Source organism: Rhineura floridana, chromosome 2, assembly GCF_030035675.1.
Source record: "Rhineura floridana isolate rRhiFlo1 chromosome 2, rRhiFlo1.hap2, whole genome shotgun sequence".
In the NCBI taxonomy this organism is placed as follows: Eukaryota; Metazoa; Chordata; class Lepidosauria; order Squamata; family Rhineuridae; genus Rhineura; species Rhineura floridana.
The window spans coordinates 215,039,883-215,060,850 of record NC_084481.1 but is presented as its reverse complement, the minus strand read 5'-3'; the positions used below and the strand labels follow the sequence as shown (position 1 = coordinate 215,060,850).

Here is a 20,968-nt window from a genome sequence, read left to right as displayed (position 1 = left end):
CCCTGCTTCCTATGCTGTGTGGAACAGACCTCCAGATGAGATGGCATTTCATCTCTTGATCTTTTTGATACCACCAACCATGGTATCTTTCTGGAGTGATTGTCTGAATTGGGTGTTGGGATGGTTCCATTCTTACTTGGATGGATGGCTCCAGAGGGTCGTTCTTGGTGACCACTGCTTGGCTCCATGGGCTTTCCAGTAAGGGGTCCCATAGGGATCAGTTCTGTCCTCCATGTTGTTTAACATCTACATGAAACTGCTGAGTGGAATCTAAAGAAGCTAAATGAATTCTTTGCATCTGTCTGCACAGTGGAAGATATAGGGCAGATCCCTGAACCTGAACTAACATTTGCAGGAAGGGATTCTGAGGAACTGAGACAAATAGTGGTAACGAGAGAGGAAGTTCTAAGCTTAATGGACAATATAAAAACTGACAAATCACCGGGCCCGGATGGCATCCACCCGAGAGTTCTCAAAGAACTCAAAGGTGAAATTGCTGATCTGCTAACTAAAATATGTAACTTGTCCCTCAGGTCCTCCTCCGTGCCTGAGGACTGGAAAGTGGCAAATGTAACGCCAATCTTCAAAAAGGGATCCAGAGGGGATCCCAGAAATTACAGGCCAGTTAGCTTAACTTCTGTCCCTGGAAAACTGGTAGAAAGTATTATTAAAGCTAGATTAACTAAGCACATAGAAGAACAAGCCTTGCTGAAGCAGAGCCAGCATGGCTTCTGCAAGGGAAAGTCCTGTCTCAGTAACCTATTAGAATTCTTTGAGAGTGTCAACAAGCATATAGATAGAGGTGATCCAGTGGACATAGTGTACTTAGACTTTCAAAAAGCGTTTGACAAGGTACCTCACCAAAGGCTTCTGAGGAAGCTTAGCAGTCATGGAATAAGAGGAGAGGTCCTCTTGTGGATAAGGAATTGGTTAAGAAGCAGAAAGCAGAGAGTAGGAATAAACGGACAGTTCTCCCAATGGAGGGCTGTAGAAAGTGGAGTCCCTCAAGGATCGGTATTGGGACCTGTACTTTTCAACTTGTTCATTAATGACCTAGAATTAGGAGTGAGCAGTGAAGTGGCCAAGTTTGCTGACGACACTAAATTGTTCAGGGTTGTTAAAACAAAAAGGGATTGCGAAGAGCTCCAAAAAGACCTCTCCAAACTGAGTGAATGGGCAGAAAAATGGCAAATGCAATTCAATATAAACAAGTGTAAAATTATGCATATTGGAGCAAAAAATCTTAATTTCACATATACGCTCATGGGGTCTGAACTGGCGGTGACCGACCAGGAGAGAGACCTCAGGGTTGTAGTGGACAGCACAATGAAAATGTCGACCCAGTGTGCGGCAGCTGTGAAAAAGGCAAATTCCATGCTAGCAATAATTAGGAAAGGTATTGAAAATAAAACAGCCGATATCATAATGCCGTTGTATAAATCTATGGTGCGGCCGCATTTGGAATACTGTGTACAGTTCTGGTCGCCTCATCTCAAAAAGGATATTATAGAGTTGGAAAAGGTTCAGAAGAGGGCAACCAGAATGATCAAGGGGATGGAGCGACTCCCTTACGAGGAAAGGTTGCAGCATTTGGGGCTTTTTAGTTTAGAGAAAAGGCGGGTCAGAGGAGACATGATAGAAGTGTATAAAATTATGCATGGCATTGAGAAAGTGGATAGAGAAAAGTTCTTCTCCCTCTCTCATAATACTAGAACTCGTGGACATTCAAAGAAGCTGAATGTTGGAAGATTCAGGACAGACAAAAGGAAGTACTTCTTTACTCAGCGCATAGTTAAACTATGGAATTTGCTCCCACAAGATGCAGTAATGGCCACCAGCTTGGATGGCTTTAAAAGAAGATTAGACAAATTCATGGAGGACAGGGCTATCAATGGCTACTAGCTGTGATGGCTGTGCTCTGCCACCCTAGTCAGAGGCAGCATGCTTCTGAAAACCAGTTGCCGGAAACCTCAGGAGGGGAGAGTGTTCTTGCACTCGGGTCCTGCTTGTGGGCTTCCCCCAGGCACCTGGTTGGCCACTGTGAGAACAGGATGCTGGACTAGATGGGCCACTGGCCTGATCCAGCAGGCTCTTCTTATGTTCTTATGTTCTTAATCATACAGAGTGTGTTGTCATCAGTATGCTGATGGCATGCTGCTCTATTTCTCCTTTTTGTTTTCTGCAGATGAGGCAGTGTGCTGAATCATTGCTTAGTTGTGACAATGGACTGGATGAGGGATAATGAGGGTTAATCCAGACAAGAGTAACATGCTGTTTGTGGGTGGTTCCTCTGACTCATTGAGTGGTGTGCAACCTGCTCTACACTTCCTCTGAAGGGTTCATAGTTTGGGGGTTCTCCTGGACCCACTGCTGTTGACTGAGTCACAGGTGGCCTCAGTGGCACAAAGTGCCTTCCATCAGCTTCAGCTGGTGCCCCAACTGTGACACTGTCTGCACAGGGATAACCTGACTACAGCAATCTATGCTCTGGTAACCTCAAGGCTGGATTATTGTAATGCACTTTACATGGGGCTGCCTTTGAAAATGGTTTAGAAACTTCAATTAGTGCAGAATGAGGCTGCTCAATTGTTGATGGGTTCAAGGCGAACACAGCATATAACACCTATCCTGTTCCAGTTTCACAGGCTGCCTACACACTTCTGCGCCCAATTCAAAGTGCTGGCTTTGACCTACAAAGCTCTTTATGACTCAGGACCCCAATATCTTCTGGAATGCCTCTCCCGATATGAATCGCCCCGGCCCTTAGATCTTCTTCTGAGGCCCTTTTCCAGGTCATTCCACTAAGGGAGGCTCACGGGATGGTGACAAGGGAGACAGACATTTCAGTTGTGGCTCCCCATCTTTAGAATACACTTCCTAGTGAGGTTCTTCTGGTCACCTGCCAGGGCGACCAAGACCGATTCAGTACCATAACCAGGCCTGAACTCAGACTGGAATGGGTTAAGATAATCTGTTTCATCCAAGAGTACTTGCAACTGTTATGCTACAACCCTCTCAATCACTTTCCCTTAAAAGGGGGTATTTACAACCAGGCGGTAGTTGTCACAAACCAATGGGCCCAGAGTAGTCTTTTTCAGGAGCAGTCATTTCACTACCTCTTTCAGGGTGGCTGGGACTGTTCCCTCCTGCAAGGATGCATTGACCACACCCTGGATCCACTCGGACATACCCCCTTCAGTAAGCTTTAATAATCCAAGAAGGGCAAGAGACGAGAAGATACATTGCTGGCCGCATCGTCACAAGCACCTTGCCCACATCATCAGGCTGCATCAACTGATACTGATCCCAAGAAGTTGCAGCAGATGTTGCACTGGACACCTCACGGGGTTCTACAGTAAATGGGGATGGGGCATCAAGACTGCTATGGAGACAAGCAACTTTACCTTTGAAGTGCCTTGCAAACAATTCACTGTGGGCTTCCCAAGGTCTAAAACTCCATTTCCTGCAATAGATGTTAACAGCCCCCAGACAATATGAAAAAGCTCCACTGGACAGCTATTTGAGGATGTGATGGAGGCAGAGAAGTGGGCCTTCTTTGCCACCCTCACCACGACACAGAAGGCACGGTTATGCTGTTTCACTCATGCCTGGTCAGCCTCACAGCACATCTTCTGCCACTTGCGCACTAGCTGTTGTCCAGGCTGTTTCATCACCCTTAGTTCATTAGTGTACCAAGGTGCAATTAATGCCTTTGCATAAGTCAGATTAGCCTGACCTCTCTTCTGTGAGTGTAATTCCAGAAGATGTATCCCATCAGAATGTCAAAGTTGTCTCTATATATAGCACCATTGATGCGCGTGGAGTTTTAGAGAGTACAACAGGACAGGTCCCAAGGAGCTTACAATCTAGAATTTAACACAGGGAAAACAGAGGAAGATGAGGGCTGTGGAGACAGGGGTTAACAGGAAAGGCATATGTGGCTGTTTTCTGTTGCATATATACACTTAGTCGTGGTTAAAGTCTGAGTTACAGTATGGCACAAGAACATAAGAACCTGCTGAATTAGGTCAATGACACATCTAGTCCAGCATCTTGTTCTCCCAGTGGCCAAACAGATGCCTATGTGAAGCCTCAAAAGCAAGACTCAACAGCACAACAGCACTCATTCCAGTTGTGATTCCCAGCAACTGGCATTCAGAGGCATATTACAGTGGAGGTAAAACAGGGGTAGCCAACATAGTGCCCTCCAGATGTTCTTGGACTACAGCTCCCACCACGCCTGAACATTGGCCATGCTAGCTGGGGCTGATGGGAGTTGGATTCCACCAACATCCAGAGGACACTTCAGCTGTCCCTACAGGAGGACATGCGAACTAGCAGTTGTGTTAAAGGCTTTGCAGAAAGGGGATGAGAGATTTGAAGAGGCATTTGAAGGAAGTAAGGTGACATCACATAGGTGTGCTAGGAGGAAATTCTAACGATAAGAGGAAACAAAAGGGAAAGGGAGGAGTATTTTGAGGGACAGTAGAAATTGCTGGAGGAATGACAGCCAGTGTCCTGCCCAGAGTGAGAGTCACGAAATGGAGGCGAGGCTGGAATTAATTCCTGTGTTATTAGAGTAACATCAAAGGCAATGCGTTTCATAGACTTAACTGTGCTAACTCACTACATTCCCTAACTAAGCTACCTAAAGGCTTACTCTGCAGCGTGTGAAGGAAGTTGTCTCAGCAGCCAGGTCAGGGGGGCGCCGCCTTAAGTAGGGAATGTCTTCGCTCGCAATCTCTGACTCCTGCGAAGTCCCACCTTCGCTCGACGTCTCGTGCAGGGCGAAGGGGGGGCGAGCCTCCGCTGGCTCATCTGACAGTACAGGCTGAATAGATGCCTCAGGAGGCAGGAAAGCATCTGAAGTGCCAGGCTGGGAATCCTGGGGGGTGGTGGAGCTGGTGCACCCACCCACTCATCCTTCAATGGCTCTGTTTAGTGAAGTCTACAGAGTGAAGTCTGCTTCGGCGGGAGAACTGTCTTTGGGAACTGGCAGGCTGTCAGCTACTCTCCCTCCCTCATTGTCCTTGAAAGTCTCATCTACCTCTGATTCCTCCCCCTGCCCTAGCTGAGGAGGCTGGGACTCGACTGGCTCCCCACCCTGATCCCCCTGGGAGAGCTGGGGCTCAACAGCCAAGCTGAAATAAGAGGGGCAGGCTATAGCTGACTTTGAAAATAAGGACAAAGCATACAAGAAGCCAGTTTAGGGATTAAGGAGGGTGTTACATGATCAGAGTGAGGTGAATGATTTTGGCACCGATACAGCCATATTGCATGGAAGCCTTCATGTGAAGACTCTGTAACTGCAAATATTTATACTGTAAGAACATAAGAACATAAGAAGAGCCTGCTGGATCAGGCCAGTGGCCCATCTAGTCCAGCATCCTGTTCTCACAGTGGCCAACCAGGTGCCTGGGGGAAGCCCGCAAGCAGGACCCGAGTGCAAGAACACTCTCCCCTCCTGAGGCTTCCGGCAACTGGTTTTCAGAAGCATGCTGCCTCTGACTAGGGTGGCAGAGCACAGCCATCACAGCTAGTAGCCATTGATAGCCCTGTCCTCCATGAATTTGTCTAATCTTCTTTTAAAGCCATCCAAGCTGGTGGCCATTACTGCATCTTGTGGGAGCAAATTCCATAGTTTAACTATGCGCTGAGTAAAGAAGTACTTCCTTTTGTCTGTCCTGAATCTTCCAACATTCAGCTTCTTTGAATGTCCACGAGTTCTAGTATTATGAGAGAGGGAGAAGAACTTTTCTCTATCCACTTTCTCAATGCCATGCATAATTTTATACACTTCTATCATGTCTCCTTTGACCTGCCTCTTCTCTAAACTAAAAAGCCCCAAATGCTGCAACCTTTCCTCGTAAGGGAGTCGCTCCATCCCCTTGATCATTCTGGTTGCCCTCTTCTGAACCTTTTCCAACTCTAGAATATCCTTTTTGAGATGAGGCGACCAGAACTGTACACAGTATTCCAAATGCGGCCGCACCATAGATTTATACAACGGCATTATGATATCGGCTGTTTTATTTTCAATACCTTTCCTAATTATCGCTAGCATGGAATTTGCCTTTTTCACAGCTGCCGCACACTGGGTCGACATTTTCATCGTGCTGTCCACTACAACCCCGACGTCTCTCTCCTGGTCGGTCACCGCCAGTTCAGACCCCATGAGCGTATATGTGAAATTAAGGTTTTTTGCTCCAATATGCATAATTTTACACTTGTTTATATTGAATTGCATTTGCCATTTTTCCGCCCATTCACTCAGTTTGGAGAGGTCTTTTTGGAGCTCTTCGCAATCCCTTTTTGTTTTAACAACCCTGAACAATTTAGTGTCATCAGCAAACTTGGCCACTTCACTGCTCACTCCTAATTCTAGGTCATTAATGAACAAGTTGAAAAGTACAGGTCCCAATACCGATCCTTGAGGGACTCCACTTTCTACAGCCCTCCATTGGGAGAACTGTCCGTTTATTCCTACTCTCTGCTTTCTGCTTCTCAACCAATTCCTTATCCACAAGAGGACCTCTCCTCTTATTCCATGACTGCTAAGCTTCCTCAGAAGCCTTTGGTGAGGTACCTTGTCAAACGCTTTTTGAAAGTCTAAGTACACTATGTCCACTGGATCACCTCTATCTATATGCTTGTTGACACTCTCAAAGAATTCTAATAGGTTACTGAGACAGGACTTTCCCTTGCAGAAGCCATGCTGGCTCTGCTTCAGCAAGGCTTGTTCTTCTATGTGCTTAGTTAATCTAGCTTTAATAATACTTTCTACCAGTTTTCCAGGGACAGAAGTTAAGCTAACTGGCCTGTAATTTCCGGGATCCCCTCTGGATCCCTTTTTGAAAATTGGCGTTACATTTGCCACTTTCCAGTCCTCAGGCACGGAGGAGGACCCGAGGGACAAGTTACATATTTTAGTTAGCAGATCAGCAATTTCACCTTTGAGTTCTTTGAGAACTCTCGGGTGGATGCCATCCGGGCCCGGTGATTTGTCAGTTTTTATATTGTCCATTAAGCTTAGAACTTCCTCTCTCGTTACCACTATTTGTCTCAGTTCCTCAGAATCCCTTCCTGCAAATGTTAGTTCAGGTTCAGGGATCTGCCCTATATCTTCCACTGTGAAGACAGATGCAAAGAATTCATTTAGCTTCTCTGCAATCTCCTTATCGTTCTTTAGGACACCTTTGACTCCCTTATCATCCAAGGGTCCAATCGTCTCCCTAGATGGTCTCCTGCTTTGAATGTATTTATAGAATTTTTTGTTGTTGGTTTTTATGTTCTTAGCAATGTGCTCCTCAAATTCTTTTTTAGCATCCCTTATTGTCTTCTTGCATTTCTTTTGCCAGAGTTTGTGTTCTTTTTTATTTTCTTCATTCGGACAAGACTTCCATTTTTTGAAGGAAGACTTTTTGCCTCTAACAGCTTCCTTGACTTTGCTCGTTAACCATGCTGGCATCTTTTTGGCCCTGGCGGTACTGTGCACACGGATGCTAAGGAACTGGGCTAACTGGCACACACATCAGAGGTGGGGCCAATCAATACACCCCCTCTCACCCGTTGGTCTAAGCATCAGCAGTAACTTCTGAATTGGGCTTCTGTGTGAAAAATACATACACTTGATGCAATGTGCACTTCTCACAAGTAACTGTCATCGGCAGTCCATGGCTTTGTGATCAAATATTTTCATTACTGTTCTGAGGTTGAAAAGACCATTAAACTCACAGAACAAAAAAGAACAGAGAAGCATGAATCTCGCAGCACAAAACAGTTTGCAGAAGAAGTTGGTTTGGGAGAGAGCAGGCTTTCTCTCTTGTTCAGCCATGAAGGATTTCCTTAGAGGCCTTGAATTAATAATAATAATAAAAAGTCTTATTAGTGATTTTTGGAAGCTGCTCTGGAAGCCATTTTAAGAGGTAAAAATGCTTTACATAAATTAGTAAAATCAATAAAATTGACACAGGAAACATGTTACATGTAGTTTCAAATGAAAAACAAATATGGAATTAGATATAATTCCTTCCCTCGGTGACACATGTTGTGGGTCTCAAGTCTGGCCTACAGAATGAGGTAAGAGAATCCTGAGGTGAGAGGAGACCGTGCCACTCCAGGGTGAAGATGGGGAATGTCATTAGGGAAAGATCCCATGTCTGGGGGAAAAATACAAACTATGTGCAAGTAAAGTCTAGCACATCAGATAGACAAGCTCTAAAATAACCCCCTCCTTCCTCTGGTGGTTTTGTATTTGCATGGAGTTTCTCTTCACGAGGGAACACTAACAATATATCAGCAGTATTCAACCAAAGAATAGCCCTAGAACAATGGGACTTCTATGCACCTTATTCCGTCCCCAAATTTGTTTTGGAGGGCTGGAGGAAAACCCAGGACACATTTAGGAGGCACAAAGGAGGAAGAACGTTCTGCTGCACAATGAGAAATCCTTGGGTGGACAGAACCAGCCACTAAATGCTACCCTGAATACAGCCCTAAATAAATATAGTAATAAAAATATTATTTGTTTGTTTGTTACATTTATACCCCACTTTTCTTTCACCATGGAACTCAAGGTGGCATACATGTGGTTCCCAGGCAGTCTCCCATCCAGGCACCAACCAGACCCAGACCTGCTTAGCTTCAGCAAGGTGGTGGCCTCATGTGCCTTCAGACCATAGCCTTGGTCCACAGCCATAGTATTCCCACCTGCAGTTTGACATGGTACAGCTTATGGTACCACTTCAGCATTCTACCACTTCATCTCTAATTCAATGCATGTGTAGCCCAGGCCAAAGTGGTAGGAATTTAAAGAGAGGCATCATTATCATCATTGTCTATGTTTACAATGAGCAGTTGTGACACTCACACAGTCTCCTTCTGCACGGCATTCAAAACTGCAATTATGACACTATCGGGAGGGGTGTCATTTCCCCAGCAACAAAAAATTGTGGTTTAGCGTGAAAATGAGATAATCTATAATGGGGACACCCCTGAGAATTTTAGCTCCCAAAAAAGTCCATTGGCCTGGAAGAACTGGGTGGGGAGAGGGGAAATAGTAGGAGAGCAACAGATCCTAATAGCGCAGGATTCTCAAATTGGCGAGAGAATTTGTAGGTGGAGAGGCAGAACGAGAAGATATTGCAGCAAAAGTCCACACAGTAAAAGGAAGTAGAACCAACAGTGTACAAGGTAACAGCAGAAATAAAGGAGAAGGAGCTTTATAATTGACCACCAAAGGGACCACTAAATCAGACTTTGCCAACATGGTGCCCTCCAGATGCTTTGGACTACAACTCCCACTTGCCCCAGACAGCACGAGAATTGTAGTCCAAACCTTCTGGAGGGGACTGGGTTGGTGAAGGTTGCATTAAACCCATGATCAGCTCTGAATCTCCATTTGCCCTTCCACCAGAACCCACTTAAATGAAACTACAGGAGTGCAACATGGACAACAGTTGAGGCTGCCATCCGCTGTGTTAATGCCATTCAAGGTGAATGTTGCCCATCTGAAAGGATTCAATTAGGTGGATTATGCAAATGACCAAAAAGCACACCACTGAATACATCTCAGTGATGTCTTCCAGAAGAGTCAGAAAGCCCTCTCATTAAAATGAAAGCCTTGGTCTCCTCTGCTCCAATTAAAAATAAAATAAATAAAAAACAGTACAACATGCAATTAGTGAAACCTCCATAGATTAAAACATATTTTGTTGCTGATTTAGGACAAGATAGGGGAGGGAGATTTAATGTTAGTCTAAAAGCAACCAAGGATTTGCATATCCTCTCAAGTAAGGCACTGCCAGTTCCCATGGATACACTCTCTTCTAAATTTAATTGTATGTGGTAATCTTCACAGAATCCTGTGGCTTAATACCAATCGTCTTTGTAAACAACCCTTCCAGAGCCATAAATTAATGCCACAGGAAATTCAGCTACAAGGATTTGAATTTTATCTCCTGTTCGTTGCCATTATACTTATCAAATTAATGAGGTTAATAAACAATTTGCTCCAAGGTATGAAACCAAATGCATTTTCACAATTTTCGTTGCCTTTTATATCCTTATGAATAATATACGTTACGAGTTTACATTATGCATAAGAAAACCTTGTTTTTCTATAAATCTAAGCCTGGGGAGGGAGGGTAGGAAGTGTTTCGTAATTTATGGCAACTTGAGTTAATGTTTCCCAAGGATATCTCCTCCCTTTCATTTCTTAATATGTCAAAGGAATCCTCTAATAGCTTAAGAAAGCATCCACAAGACCACACTTTTTTATTCTGTAGTAATTACATCTTGAACAACTACCGCACACCAGTTTTCTACCAAAAGAGACTAGAATCATTGGGGAAAAAAGCAGAGAAGCACCTATCCATTATCCCATCTATGAATACCAAAAGCATGGTTTAAAGTAAGTGAAGGGATAGGTCTTCTGAATACCGTCTGTTTCAGTGTCTCTGATCATAACATAAAGAGCCTTGCTGCAGCAGACCAAAACCTGATCTAGTCTAGCAGCCTGTTCTCACAATGGCCAACCAGAAGCCTATGGGAAGTCCACAAGCAGGCCCCATGAGCACAACTGATGTCCTTCCCCAGCATGCCCAATACTGGAAAGTAGTGCCCTCATGGCTAGTAGTCGCTGATTGTCTTACTCTCCATGAGTTTGTCTAACCCCACTTTTAAAGCCATCCAAGGTGGTGGGCATAATTTCATCTTGCGGAAATGAATTCCATAGTTTAACTATGCCCTATATAAAGATGCACATTCTTTTGTCTGCTCTGAACCCCCAGCATTCAGCTTCACTGGACAGCTTCAGGTTCTTGCATTATGTGGGTGGGAGAGAAAACTCTCTATCCACTTTCTCTGCACCAGTCATAATTTTATACCCCTCTATCATGCCCCTCCCCCATTTTTTCCTAAGCCCCAACTATTGTAATTTTTCTTCATAGGGGTGTTGCTCCAACCCCTTGATCATTTTGGTTACCCTTTTCTGAAACTTTCCCAATTCTGCAATATCCTTTTTGAGATGTGGCAACCAGAACTGTACACAGCATTCCAAGTGTGATCGCATAATAGCATTATGATATTGATAGTTTTATTTTTCAGACTGCCACATACTGGGTAAACATTTTCATTGAGCCATCCATCATGACCCCAAGATCCCTTTCCTGGGCAGTCACCTCCAGTTGAGCCTCCATAAGTATATATGTGAAGTTAGGACTCTTTGCCCCAAAATGCATCACTTTCTTTCTTTCTTTCTTTCTTTCTTTCTTATTTGATTTACATCCCACCCTTCCTCCTAGCAGGAGCACAGGGCGGCAAACAAAAGCACATAAAAACAGACTTTAAAATACATTAAAACAAAACAACTTTAAAAACATTTTTTTTAAAAAAGCTTTGAAGACATCTTTAAAAAAAAGATTAAAAAAATATTGTTTCTTTATTAAAAGGTTTAAAAACATATTAAAAAGCAATTTTAACAGAGAAGCAGACTGGGATAAGGTTTCAACTTAAAAGGCTTGTTGAAAGAGGAAGGTCTTCAATAGATGCTGAAAAGATAACAGAGATGGTGCCTGTCTAATATTTAAGTGTAGGGAATTCCACAAGGTACGTGCCGCCACACTAAATGTCTGTTTCCTGTGTTGTGCATAACGGACCTTCTGATAAGCTGGTATCTGCAGGAGGCCCTCACCTGCAGAGCGCAGTGACTGGGTATATAAGGGATAAGACGATCTTTCAGGTATCCTGGAACCAAGCTGTATAGGGCTTTGTAAACCAAAACTAGAACCTTGAACTTGGCCCGGTAGCAAATAGGCAGCCAGTGCAAATCTTTCTGCAGTGGGGTGACATGTTGGCGATACCCTGCCCCAGTGAGCAGTCTCACCACCACATTTTGCACCAGCTGCAGCTTCCAGACCAACCTCAAGGGGAGCCCCACATAGAGCGCATTACAGTAATCCAGCCTGGAGGTTACCAGTATGTGAACAACAGTGGTCAAGCTATCCCGGTCCAGAAATGGCTGCAACTGTCTTACCAGGCAAAGCTGGTGCAAGGCACTCCTAGCCACTGGCCTGGGCCTCTAGTGACAAAGGTAGATCTAGGAGCACCCCCAGACTATGGAGCTGCTCTTTGAGAGGGAGTACAACCCCATTCAAAGCAGGCAACTGACCAATTATCTGAAAGCGGGAACCACCAATCCACAGTGCCTCCGTCTTGCTAGGATTCAGACTCAGTTTATTGGCCCTCATCCAGCCCACCACCAAGTCCAGGTGGAGGTCCAGGGCTTGAACGGCCTCTCCCAATTCACACGTTACAGAGAAATAGAGCTGGGTATCGTCAGCATACTACTGACACCTCGCCCCAAATCTCCTGATGACCGCTCCCGAGGGCTTCATATAGATGCTAAACAGCATGGGGGACAAGATTGTACCCTACGGTACCCCACAGCACAACTGTCAGGGGGCCAAAAGACAATCACCCAATGCTATTTTCTGAAAATGGGAGGAAGGGTGGGATATAATTCATTACACTGGACACCTCATTGGGGACTACAGTAGATGTGGAGGGGGCATCAAGACTGCTACAGAGGAGAGCAACTTTACCCTCAAAGTGCCTTGCAAACAATTCTGAAGAGTCTAAGACTCCATTTCCTGGAGTTGAAGTCAACAGACCCCTAACAATATGGAAAAGCTCCACTGGACGGCTACTTCAGGATGCGAGGCATTATAGATCCCACAATGACCCCAAAGATCCTTTCAACTTTAGAATTCAATAGTGCTATATTATACTGAATGTTACACTGCAGTGCCTATTCAAGGATGCAGGCTCTTGCCTTTGGGGTGAGTCAAGATGCTGTTCCAACCATGTTGTGAAACTATTGAAGCCAGTCATCCAAAAACATTCCCCTCAGCCCAGTGCAAAATATAATGGAGAGCAGGCATACAGTTTCAAGCGGAGACTATTGCTTTATTGTACATCACCTTGAGACAACTGTAAAAGGTTATTAATAAATTAACATTTGCTCCTACCAGCTAACCAACCTCACCCAGCTTTATTGTTGCTGTTCTTACGTGGCTTCAAGTTGATTACGACATGTCTTCTCATGATGTGTCCAAAGTATGATAACCTCAGTTTCATCATTTTAGCTTCTAGTGACAGTTCTGGTTTAATTTGTTCTAACACCCAATAACTTGTCTTTTTCGCAGTCCATGGTATGCACAAAGCACTCCTCCAACACCACATTTCAAATGAGTTGATTTTTCTCTTATCTGCTTTCTTCACTGTCCAACTTTCACATCCATCCATACAGATTGGGAATACCATGGTCTGAATGATCCTAACTTTAGTGTTCAGTGATACATCTTTGCATTTGAGGACCTTTTCTAGTTCTCTCATAGTTGCCCTCCCCAGTTCTAGCCTTCTTCTGATTTCTTGACTATTGTCTCCAGTTTGGTTAATGACTGTGCCGAGGTATTGATAATCCTTGACAAGTTCAATGTCCTCGTTGTCAACTTTAAAGTTACATAAATCTTCTGTTGTCATTACTTTAGTCTTTTTGACGTTCAGCTGTAGTCCTGCTTTTGTGCTTTCCTCTTTAACTTTCATCAGCATTCATTTCAAATCAATACTGGTTTCTGCTAGTAGTATGGTATTGTCTGCATAGCTTCAATTATTCATATTTCTCCCTCCAATTTTCACATCTCCTTCATTTTGGTCCAATCCCACTTTCTGTATATGTTCTGCGTATAGATTAAACAAATAGGCTCATAAAATACACCCGTCTCACACCCTTTTCGATTGGGAACCAATCGGTTTCTCCATATTCTGTCCTTACAGTAGCCTCTTGTCCAGAGTATAGGTTGCCCATCAGGACAATCAGATGCTGTGGCACCCCCGTTTATTTTAAAGCATTCCATAGTTTTTCATGATCTACACAGTCAAAGGCTTTGCTGTAATCTATAAAGCACAGGGTGATTTCCTTCTGAAATTCCTGGTCCATTATCCAACGTATGCTCAGGATCACCAGTAATAAAGTGAAGATTAAGGATCAGTTAAAAGAAAAAATCCACAGTAATGAAATTACTCTGTTGGCGTTATGCTGTGGTTTCTATTGTCAGCACAAAAAAGCTGTGGCCCAGAAAAGCCCTGCTATACAGGCATCTTAGGTCCAGCTCGGGGAGAGTCCACATTAAGACATTAATCATTAATCTTGCTCCTTGTGAAAGCATATCTGCCTAAACACTTTTCCGCCAAGGGGGAAAATAATCTTTCACCAGCATTTGATATAAGTCTGAAACATCTTTTGTTATCTCCTGGTAATGGTTTGAAGGCATATGATAAGTTCAACCAACTGATGGTAAGGACATGTGTGGCCCAAAGCAGCATCTCAATAGGAGAATCTCCGCATAATGTAAGCTACTCGGAGGGTATAAAGATAACTAATAACAATATCCACGTTGGGCTCTCTGTTCACGTTTGCTCTGGTTAAATAACTTTTTAAAAAGGCATGCAATAATAAAACAAAACACGCTTTCTATAGGTCTGAGTGCTTATTCCAGTATGTCATTTACTGCAGCTCATTGTTTATCAAGAGGCTGGAGCAACTCACCTATGGCAAAAGGTTACAATACTGGGGACTTTTTAATTTAGAAAAGAGGTGAATAAAACTATGCATGGTGTGGAGAAAGTCAACATAGATGTTCTTCTCCCTCTCACAAAACACCAGAACCAAGGGGCATACAGTGAAGCTCAATGGTGGGAGATTCAGGACTAGGGATGGGAAGAAATTCAATGCAGTTTGCATTTAAAGCTGAATCTACCAAATTCATGCTTTCTGAAACAATATGAGAACTGAAACACGGCCACCCTTTGAAATTTGCACTTATCCAAATTTTCCAATGCAGTTCTCCAACAAGTGTTTACAAAAAATCATCTATTTGGGGAATGAGTGCACAAAAATAATATATTAGTGAAAATAGCATACAAAGATGCATAATATTAAGAGAAATTACTTGAAAAAATGTGTACATTAGTCAAAACTACATACAAAATATGTTTATTAGGAGAACTTACACAGCCACAAGAGTGGCTGTATACTATAGCCAGCATGGATTTTTCACATTCCACAATGTTAAATTGAAACCCCCCATGCCATTCTGCTGCTTCCCATAAGGTCATTTCAAAACACCTATAGTCCTGAACCGCTTGCTTAATAACCCTCTAAGTTTTCATGGCAATACACAAAACACTCAAAGAGAATCCAGAGTTCAAAGTCTAAAACAAGAATAAAAATATTGAGACCCCTGTTGGACTTTTTTCTGTCAGCAGTCTCATAATTTGTTGAAATTAATTAAAAAATCAGCCATGTTCACATGTGATCCTTTTACTGACCTTACCCCATACTCTGAACTTCATCTTCTGTAGTTTAAAAGTTTAAAAAAATGCATGGCTGATTTTTAATTAATTTTAAAAAAACGAACACTGGAGTGTATGATACCGAAGGCATGCTCAGTAAGAACCATCAGTGTTCTAAAAGCCAGACTCACACTGTTTGGCTTAGCTAATCAGGGGGCCACACCCACACCAGACATTTATTCCATTTTAAACTGTAATGGGTTCCCTCAAAGAATCCAGTGAAGTATAGTTTGTGAAGCGTGCTGAGAGTTGTTAGAAGACTCCTATTCCCCTGACATAGTTCCAACGGCCAGAGTGCTTTAACAGTCAGCCCCTCGTCCCTGAAAATTCTGGTGATTAGCACTCTGTGAGGGGAATAGGGCATCTCCTAACAACTCTTAGCACCCTACACAAACTACACTTCCATGGATTCTTTGGGGGAAGCCATGACAGTTTAAAGTGGAATAAATGTCTGGTGTGGATATGGTCAGGGACAACTTTGGTTTAAATTTGGGTGGGAGACTACACGTGTCTGCTGTAGAATAAAAAGATGGGGGAAACTCCAGGGGGTGAAATGATTCTGTTCACAATGTTTTCCTTTTGGAAAGAAAAGGGGCTTTCCCTCTGCCCAGTGCCCACCCCCAGGTCAGTTTCACCCATCCTAAGCATGACTGCACAGGAGCAAATCCCACTGAACTCAATAAGCATGCAAATTACCAAACCTGCCTCCCTTCCCCCTCCCCTCTTGCCCTCTCTTCCCTCTCCCTCTCCTCTCCCTTCCTCCTCCCCTCCTCCTCCCTCCACACTCCAGCCCTCCCTCCCTTACAGGCACATTACCAATTCTTCCAAGCTACACAGAAAGCAGATTGCACTGTGAAAGACCAACCCCAATTGTGTTTGCATTTGTACAAATTTGTAGGGCAGTACAATATCTCAGAGAGGAGGTCAGGTCTTCTGTTCCCCTGGTGCATTCACTATAGCTGTCCAATTTCACTTTTTCAAGTTTGATAGAAATATCTATTGGCTATAGGTACATTCTTAAACCGCAAGGTTTTTTGCCTATTAGTACTGTAAATACTCATTAAAATGCTGAAGAATTTTCATGAGGTTCTTTTTTTTAAAAAAAAATCTCAATTTGCTGCAGAAATGTGGAGAACTGAATTTAAGATTGGAAAAACTAGAAACTGAGAAGATCTAAACCGGCAAGAGTCTTCCATTCCTATTCAGGACAGACAAAAGAACTTCTTCACACAGTGCATAGTTAAACTATGGAATTTACTAGTATAAGTTATAGTTACAGCCACTAGCTTGGATGGCTTTAGAAGGGCTTAGGATAATGAATGCAGAATAAGGATTTCAATGGCTGCTCATCGTGATTGCAGTATGCCATTTGAATACCAGTTGCCAGGGATCACAAGTGGGAACAGTGCTGTTGTGCTCATGTCATGCTCACAGGCTTCCCATAGGCATCTGGTTGGCCACTGTGAGCTGAACTAGTGGGAAGGAGCTGTCGCCTCCTGTCCTTTCTGGCCTCCCCCACTCAGCACTGAAGCAGAGAGAGCTGGAAATGCTCTGTGTGCATTGTGTGTGTTTGTGCTTGCCTGCCAGCCTGCCTACAACTCTGGTGAGTGTGTGTATGTGTGTGACTGCATGTATGTGAGGGAGGCAAGTGTTGTGTGCCTGGTCCATGCCTGACTGTGAAAATGGGGAGGAGGAAGAATAGAGATGCATGCAGTTTTCTTCTGGGGGGAGCGTAGGTTTTTGTCCTGCCCACCAAAAGGCTGGTCAAATTCTAGTGCTTAAATAGGTGAAACAGCCCTGCTCTTAGTAAAGTTACTTATACTTTCAGCATAAAGTCAGGCTCTGGCCTCACCTATTTGTTGGAAACTCCACAGCAGATTTACCCACCTTTTAAAAACTGTTTCAACTTTTAAAGCGAACATAATGTTCTAGCTGATGATTTATAGCTTTTATTCAGATGAGGACCACTTGAGCAACTAGCATCTTTCTTTCTTTCCATTTACACAATAAAATCCCTTTCCTTCCCAAAAGGTTTCATAAGCTATAGCTACAGAAACAGTGGAGCACTTTTGATTGTTGATGTAGGCTATGCAGCATTTCCCATGATGCGCAGTGACACATTTTTAAATATATATATATATATATCTAGGCCATCTTACAAATTCTTATTACTGCCTATGTAGTTTATTTATTTATCTATCTATTTTATTAAATTTACATCCTGCCTTTCCTCCCAGAAGGAGTCCAGTTGTGTTGGAAACCTGTGAGTTATTCTCTCTTCTGTGGTGGGGGCACCTGAGGAAATGTACAACATACTGTCCTGCCAAGAAATTCAGGCGCAGTCGGTTCTGTGATTTTTTCTCTTTTTATTAAGGTTACAGATATGCCACAGGACTTTCGACTCATTCACCTAACTATGCTTTCTAGGAACTAATTCCCTTCCTAACACTGACTAAGCTTGTCTTTACAGCCACAGAAATTGACTCAGCAACTACCTCCTCCTCAACGCCCACTTAAGTAGGTTTCTCTTTCATGCCTAAACAACAGCTCCTCCTTAACCCCAGCCGTTGCTCTTCTCGCCTCTGAAGCCACAGGGAACAGGGCGAAGGGGGCTGGATCTCCCCTTCCCCCTCCGAATGGTGGGGGCTAACAGTCTGTTTAGGCATGGGAAGCTGCTGGGTGCCCAGCTGGGGATCAGCAAGTTGGCAAGGTGGCGCCTCGGGCGCGGGGGCAGTGTCCATAGGAGCAGTCTGACAGCTCTCCCTGCGCTTCTGCAGGGGGGCCAGGTGACTGGGCACGCTGCAAGTCCTCCTCCCTCAACTCATCACCCCAGGCCTCAAAGTCCCCCCCCTCCTGGGTCACAACGGATACACCATTCACTATATTTCTAAGGCTGTGAGTATCATTTATTTTGTAGCCAAAATTATACCACCCATGCACAAAAGGCAGGGAGAGCAGGTTTGGGGGAACACCAACATCTGCAGGAGTATGAACAGATAGAGTTGTACCCAAAGCAGTGCTAATGGAGTTCACTAGCACTTCTTTTTCCTCTTCTCTCCCTGCGCACGCCCAAAATCTTCTCCAGAGGATCCCCCAACCCTTCAGAGCTGATTTTGAGGGTGTAGAGGAGAGAATTCCATTCCACTAGCACTAGTCTCTTGTACAAGCACTGAATGCCAAACATTTTTTTTAAAAAAAAACCCAGAGGAGGAGGAACCCCACCCCCCAAAAAATGTCCAATGAGGACCTGAGTGTGCTCAGTGGCCACAGAATATTGTTTGGGGGGGTGGGGAATGGGCAGAGGAAATGAAATGGAGTAGCTGAAATGCAGAAGAGCAGCACTGCACACTGCTACAGTATGCTGCAGTCCCAATTTGTTAATACATTAAAGCCATCATTGAGCCATAGCTCAACGGTTCAGCACATGGTTTGCATGCAGTGGTTTCATAAGGCCTCAGGTTCAACCTCTGACATCTCAGTTAAAGGATCAGGTGGCAAGGAAAGCTGAAGACGCTGAAGAGTTGCTACAAATCAAAGCAGTCGCCAATGGACAGCTTCATATATTCCCGTTTAAAAATACAGAATAAGAAAGAACCAAAACCAGAATAAGACATCAAATCAAGCACCCATTTTAAAACCACACAGAGCAAAGGACCAGCAAAAGTTTCACCAGTTCAGTGGTTGGGGAACAAGATCAAGGAAGTGGCTGGACAGACTTCCTTAGGGAAACCAAGAAAGTGCTGTGCTGCTCCATGCCCTAACACAGGGATGGAGAACCTGTGGTCCTTCAAATGTTGTTGGTCTCCAGCTCCCATCAGCCCCAGGCAGCCTGGCCAATGGCCAGGAACAATGGGAGTGGTAGTCCAACAACATCTGGAGGGCCACAGGTTTGCCACCCCTCCCCAGTTGAAGAAATGGAGTAAGGCTTTGCCTCTAAAAGTGAAAGGGATGGTTCCATTTTTAGTCCTACTTTTTATTGGCACATAAGGAATATCTCTGCACATTCCTTGAACACCACACAAATTAAAACTATGGGGCTTTTTCAGATTTTGGATAATTCACTTATTTATCTGGGCATTCTCTGCTATTAAACAACAGATGAAGTGGGTTACAAATGGGGAAAAATTAAGCAGAGTCATATAGGAAGCTTCAAATAACCTACATTTTCCTCTTTAAACGAGACCCACCATACTTATGATGGGCATGCAATTATATCTAATTCATGAGTGCTAATGTAATGCAATGTTGGGCAATCTCAAAAGAAAGTGCTTTAAATCATCCCAGAGTGGCATTTCAGTTGTAATAATCAGAGCAAACTGGCGTGCATTCATGGCAGGCAAATAACATTTGCTCCTAGCTATCTGCAGGTGCAATGCCATTGTCTTATTTGTGACAAAGGGCTGGCAGCTTAATTAAAATGTTCACTGTTATGCAAATGTTACAACATATACATTTTAAAAAACTACATTAGCATGCCAGATTTTGCTGAGCTTTAGTAACTAGCAGCAGTACAATATGCTTTAAAATCACTAAATAATAATATTTTTAAAAGTATATGGCAGGACAGCAGAAACTAAGCTTTGTGCAAAGGATTGTTCAGGAGCTTTAAACTAGACAACTTTCTGGGAAACAGAATTGTACCCAGCTTCTGTTTACGGCTCAATGGGAGCTCCTTTCATTTCTTTCTTGGAGTTTTCTTAATGTATAATTATTAAGCAAGACCCACAACAGAGAGTCAATACAGTGTCATCACTGAAGGGCTGGACGGAGTGGGTAGGCCTGGGTTTGAATCTCCATTCAGCCATGAAGCCCACTGGGTGTCCCATTCTGCTGGGCCTTGAGGCTCACAGGAAAACTGAGGCAATATATAGGTGAAGTCAGGACAGGCAAGCAGACCAAGTCAAAGTCAAGGCAAGTCCCTTTAAGCAAGTCAGGACCCTGGGCAGCTCCCAATGGGACCTGCTAGCTGAGGTTTGGAAAACACTGTCTCAGCTAGGAGTTGGAGCAATCTGTAGCCTTGTGTTGACTGGCACAACCTATTATACAGCTGGCCTCACCTCCATGAGGAGCTGGCTGTGCTTACTTAAAGAGCTCTGGTCCAGTTCTGTGAGCAGTGACTTCTACACCGTAGAAAGGATGAGGATGTTGACTGGGGGCTCATCCAAATCAAAGAAAGGTGAGAGAGCTATGCAGTCAGGCTGAGAGCGTCTAGGTCGAGGTGCCGAGCATCATCCCCCCCCCCTTGAGTGGAGCAACCTGTATTTCCTCCTCTGCTGTACTGTCTTCAAAGTAATGCAAGGAGCTGGATTCAGGGGCCATAACACTCTCTCAAAACCTAGCCTTCCTCACAGGGTTGTTGTGAAGATAAAAGGGATGGGGAGATCAGTTGTTTCCCGGCTGTCTCTGAGCAAGTGAGACACTGTGGCAAATGATCCAAGCAAAAGAGTAAGAAGTGACCCATTTAAATCCAGAGCTTGCAAAAGTTACTTTTTTGAACTACAACGCCCATCAGCCCAATCCAGTAGCCCTACTGGGGCTGATGGGAGTTGTAGTT

The 20,968-nt window shown here is 43.9% G+C and overlaps 1 protein-coding gene across 3 annotated transcripts in view; it reads right to left on the bottom strand.

Moving 5' to 3' along the window:
• WDR25 (WD repeat domain 25) overlaps nt 1–20,968 on the bottom strand; it is a 141,106-nt gene that overhangs the window by 29,512 nt on the left and 90,626 nt on the right. The window lies entirely within an intron of this gene.